The sequence below is a fragment of the Citrus clementina genome, unplaced genomic scaffold, assembly GCF_000493195.1.
Source record: "Citrus clementina cultivar Clemenules unplaced genomic scaffold, Citrus_clementina_v1.0 scaffold_1, whole genome shotgun sequence".
Taxonomy (NCBI): domain Eukaryota; kingdom Viridiplantae; phylum Streptophyta; class Magnoliopsida; order Sapindales; family Rutaceae; genus Citrus; species Citrus x clementina.
This window is the reverse complement of record NW_006263303.1, coordinates 17,071,089-17,076,784: the sequence shown is the minus strand read 5'-3', so window position 1 is coordinate 17,076,784 and position 5,696 is coordinate 17,071,089. Positions and strand designations below refer to the sequence as shown.

At 33.5% G+C, this 5,696-nt stretch overlaps 1 pseudogene; it reads right to left on the bottom strand.

The window, feature by feature from the left end:
* Positions 1-2,350: 2,350 nt before the first annotated feature.
* Positions 2,351-4,664, bottom strand: LOC112095681 (annotated as a pseudogene).
* Positions 4,665-5,696: the final 1,032 nt, after the last annotated feature.

Below are 5,696 nucleotides of genomic sequence, written 5' to 3'. Positions count from 1 at the left end.
CATTCTGAGTTTTAGATTAGAGTTAAATTCTGAGAATCAGACCTGTACGGGTATGAATTAGAAAATCAGATCCCTATAATAAGTTATTAATTGTCATATCTGTATTTGTTAAGGTATGAAGGTGATTGAGGCTCTTAGAAGCTTAGAGGTGTGTTAATTCAAATTCATTTGTCGAGGTAAATAACTTCATTCCTAATGTACTGGATATGTATAAGTATTTTGATATTATTATTATAAGTATAAATGTTGTTATACTACTTAAAGGATTAATTGATTTTGATAACAAAATTAGTTTTATGTAAATGTTTTCAAACCCAAATTCTTTTTAACAAAGTATTTTATAAATGTTTTTAATATGTAAATGATTTTATGACATGACAACCTTTTATGATTTTATCTTTAAAATGTTATACAAGCCTAAATTATTGATATGAACTTTTATGAAACTGATACGAATGTTTTGTACCTATGTTTGATTTAGATTAAACAAAATTTGTAAAATTGTATTAAAAGAAACCTAATTTTTTTGTTATCAAAATGCCAATTCACCCCATTACCGAAACCACAGCTCGAACATCCAATTCTGATTCTGATCATAATTTTTTTCTTCAGCATACACATACACAGACTTAATTAAAAACTAGACATCTCAAATGTTATTCTGCTTTTTTTATCCCGAGTGATTTTATCCTAATTTTTTTTAAATGATGTGTTATTCATAAGGTGGATGGTAAGATGGTGTGAATCAAGATAAAATTTGGTATATCATGAAATTTTGTTTCTCCAAAATTTTATCGTATATTACGATCAGAATCAGAATCAGAATCAGAATAACTATGGACAATGAGCCAAAACATTAAGAATCTCATACAATCATCAATAATTGAAATCAAACATAGGTACAAAACATTCGTATCAGTTTCATAAAAGTTCATATCAATAATTTAGGCTTGTATAACATTTTAAAGATAAAATCATAAAAGGTTGTCATGTCATAAAATCATTTACATATTAAAAACATTTATAAAATACTTTGTTAAAAAGAATTTGGGTTTGAAAACATTTACATAAAACTAATTTTGTTATCAAAATCAATTAATCCTTTAAGTAGTATAACAACATTTATACTTATAATAATAATATCAAAATACTTATACATATCCAGTACATTAGGAATGAAGTTATTTACCTCGACAAATGAATTTGAATTAACACACCTCTAAGCTTCTAAGAGCCTCAATCACCTTCAATACCTTAAACAAATACAAGATATGACAATTAATAACTTATTATAGGAATCTGATTTTCTAATTCATACCCGTACAGGTCTGATTCTCAGAATTTTAACTCTTAATCTAAAACTCAGAATGATATAATATTCTATGAAACTATTCTGGACATCCATGAGTACCCCATGTAAAATTGGTAAGAGGATCTGACATCAAAAACATTTTAAAAACTATTTGCTTCTCAGCAAATTCGAAACTGTTTTCACATAATCTAAACCAAACAGAACGGGTTCTTTGATTTTTATAAAATAAAATAATAATCAGAAAATTATGAAATTAAAACTGGGAATCCTAAACACATATATTAACCTACATATAAACTTTCCGAATTTTCTGAGTTCATTTGTGGTACAAATAATCTTGTGAATCCGATCGCAATGCTGGAATCGTAGTTTTCCAGTGCAGTGGTTTCTATTTCGAAAATACATATAAAATTGAAACCGAAGTCGAATTTAAAGAAATAAAATTTACTCAAGAAGCCCTACATGTCTAGTTTCCAGAAATATAAATTTCATAAGAAAACTCTTTCAGAAAATATAGGTTTAAATTCGAGATACTCATGCTGTTCAGAATTATCCTGTGTGCTTAATACGTACGTCAAGAATTGATTAACTAAACTCATAATAAATCAAAACCCTAAACAAAGCCTAAATACATTCTAAATCATGCATTATGATCTATAACCATCTAGAATCGTGCCAATATAAACCCTAGATAGAGTGATTAGAAATCTGTTGAGAATAAGGAGAATAACTTACCCGTTGCTTTGATTCTGTCCTAAACAAAGGTTTGAATCCTAGGATTTGGGTAGGAGCGTAAAGAGCAGCAGAGGAGAAGAATAAATGTCATGGACTAAGGGTTATGGAAGAGGAAAAGTATGAATTTATAGGGAATCTTAAGAAACCCTATTTAATAAGGAAAAATAACCCTTTTTCAAAACTATCTCATAAATAACCTCTATTTATAATTTAGTATCCCTTTCTTAATAAGGGTTATAGGCCACCCATAATTATCAATGAAAGCCCAATTTCTATAATTTAATATTATGGAAATTTGTGGCGTTACAGAAGGCTTTTCAGGGAAGGGATATTCAAGTTTAGATATCTCAAAAGAAATAAATTTTCGACTTCGGAAGGATATCGGATGAGAACAAGAGATCCCAAGTCCAATACTCTAAGAAAGTTGAACATTTTACAGATTTTCTCGCAATAATTGGGGTCAAGGTAGTGGCTTCCTAAAGTGAGGTGCAACAAAGAATGGAGGAACGAGTCAAAATGATCTAAAAATTCAAAATCATTCAAATTTCCATGAGCGGTGAAGCGTTTCACATTTTCTCGTAATTTAACTTCCTGATCCATGATTGGGGAAATGACAAATTCCCCCTCGAAAGCCCCAGTCAACAACGCAAGACTGCAACGCCCAGGAATAGAGCACGTGTTGATTCTGCCTCTGTCACTTTTCTTCCCTACATCAACAAAGCCTCCATTGATTAGCTGTTCTAAGTATCTCTCAGCAATTGCTTCATTGTTGTCTGGAATGAAACCTTCAGCTATCCACAACTGATATAATTGCTTGGTGGATATCTCAAAGTATACAATAAACACAGATAAGTAGAGACAACAAAGTTTCAAGTAAAAATGTAACATACAATATGCAACGACTTGAAGCCCTCGGAGTTCATCAAGTACTTCCTTTATATTTTCTTTCAGTGAGATGCTTCCATGATATAAGATGTGGAAAGGCCATCCTTGGTATGTAACTCTCAATGGTCCTCCAGTGGGCACAAATCAAGCCTAATGTTCTCTCCATTTTTAAACTGAAATGAGGCGACGATTTCAATGTTATAAAAAATAATCACAGTGAGTTAAACAAATAAACTAGTAGCTAATTTGACTACAGCAAAACAACAACTGATATAAACAACAGGAAAAAAAATAACAACTGAAGAAAATAAACTCGAGGCCTGTAATACAGTGTCCTTAAAACAGATTTACCACCTATTGAAGTGCTTTAGGTTTACTGGTAACTGTTTCCCAGGATACAACGGGCACGAATTTTCTGTCAAGCACAGACAGATAATTCCGGCGAACTACAACAACGGTAAACTCGATCAGAAAACAAGACAAAAGAAGGAAGAAAGAAAAATTGTAAGTGCTCTGTGTGCTGGTTTCAGTGTGTGTAAAAACAGAAGAAGAAGGTGCCTTTTTATACTCATGTGGGTACGTAACAATAGCATAAAAATTGAATTTCAGAATTCAATATATGCAATTTAATTGCTGTAACAGCCATTGAATTTTAAACAATTCAATTCAAAAATTGAATTGCAGAACAGCCCAAAATAATTGCGAAGCTATTACAAATCTTTTGAATTCAAAAGGTGTGAAACTATTACAACAAATTTAAAAGGAAATAAAACACGTGCCATGCGTGCTTGGGCTGACATTCGCGGGCGCACACAAGTTCAACCAAATCGGTCATGGATTTGCCCCCCTCCCCTCGCGTACACGCGTGTGGAAAGAGTCTCTATCCTTAAAATTCTTGTTCATGCATGGTTAAATGTTTATATATAAATACAAATCCCTTGGCTTCTTCAATGAGGATAACAAAGCCTCCATTGATTAGCTGTTCTAAGTATTTCTCGGCAGTTGCCTCATTGTTGTTTGGAATGAAACCTTAGGCTATCCACGTCTGATATAATTGCTTGGTGGATATCTCAAAGTGTACAGGAAACACAGATAAGTAGAGACAACAAAGTTTCAAGTAAAAAGTTAACATACAATATGCAAGGACTTGAAGCCCCCGGGGTTCATCAAGTGCTTCCTCTATATTTTCTTTCAGTGAGATGCTTTCATGATATAAGATGTGGAAAGGCCATCCTTGGTATGTAACTCTCAATGGTCCTCCAGTGGGCAGAAAATCAAGCCCAATGTTCTCTCCATTTTCGAACTGAAATGAGGCGACGATCTCAATTCGACTGAGTGTTATCAATACTCTACTTCCATTCTGACTATCGGGAAGTATTTCTCGAATAACATCCCATACTGATATTCTCCACACATTATCAAGCACAATCAAATAACGCTTGGTCATTAGATATTCATGAAGAATAATTTTTTTCATTTCCGAACTTTCTTCCATAATTTCACTCAACCTACTTGAAGGCATCACAAACTTAATAATGTCGTATAATATTTGGTCAGCATCATACAATAAAGACTCTTCAACCCAAGCGTGACAATCAAAATAATACTTCACATAGTTGCTGCTGTAAGCCTCTACGGCAAAAGCCGTCTTGTCCAATCCAATGCTATCGAGTATGGCCACTACCGAAAGTTGAGGCGGTCCCTCTGTCAGTAGATCTAATAACTCCTCCATTTTATTATCTAGACCCACCGTGTCCCTATTCTTAAAAGACAAGGATGCAGGAAAATTACCGGCTTTTGGTTCAAACGATTTGAGCTCATCAACGATTCGGGAGTGGATGTGCTGAACTTGCTGCATCCGTTGTTTTATATCAATGATTTTGCTTTGGAGTCCTAGCAGAGCATCACAAATGTCCTTGCTGCATCTGCTTTGACTCTTCTGTTGAGTGATGCTAATAGCAAATGTGTCAATCACATTCTCAGATACGTATGAAAAACAATGAATTTTGTCAATGATAGCCTTAAAATCTTCTAATTTTGCCAGAGTTTAACCCTCTTCTGCATTGACTTGCTACATAAACCAAGCAGTGTTGTATCCAGAGTCCCTCAGCCAAGAAGCAACGATTTCAGTCTCAGTGTAAAGGTTCTGAATAGGTTGTTCAGCAGCATCGGGCACCGTGAATTCTTCAGCAGCTAGCACCCTTCTCAGTCTCTCTGAAAATAGTCCAAGGTTGATGTCCATATCTCCTTTACTCTCGGTAGTCAGTAGCCAGTAGCCCTAGCATGCAAAGAAAATAATTAAAAAAAAATTGTTAAAAGCTCTCCTTTTAATTCAACATTAGTCAACATAATCAACTGAGGATGGCACCAATACCTCCTTCTGTCAAGAAGTTGAATCAAGTTCAGGTGGCTGTTGAGGCAGAACAGATTAAGGCAGAGCAGTACTAGAAAATGAATCTTAAAACTAAATGCTGTAGATGTCGTGGGGATACTGATTGATAAAGAGGGATTATATTGAGAAATTATTGATGTACAATAATGATTTTTTGCACAAAACCTGAGGTATAATGTACGTGTATATAAAATATTAATTATGCAAGAAGATAAAAGGGTGTCTTATAATTTGTGTTATATGTATATGTATATGTATGAAGAAAGTAAAATAAGCTATCAAGACTAGTTTCTTTTTTGCCCTCTCAAAAGACTGAAAGATTAAAAATAATTCCACTGGGACCATAAAGCTTGTCTAAAGAAAAAAAGCATC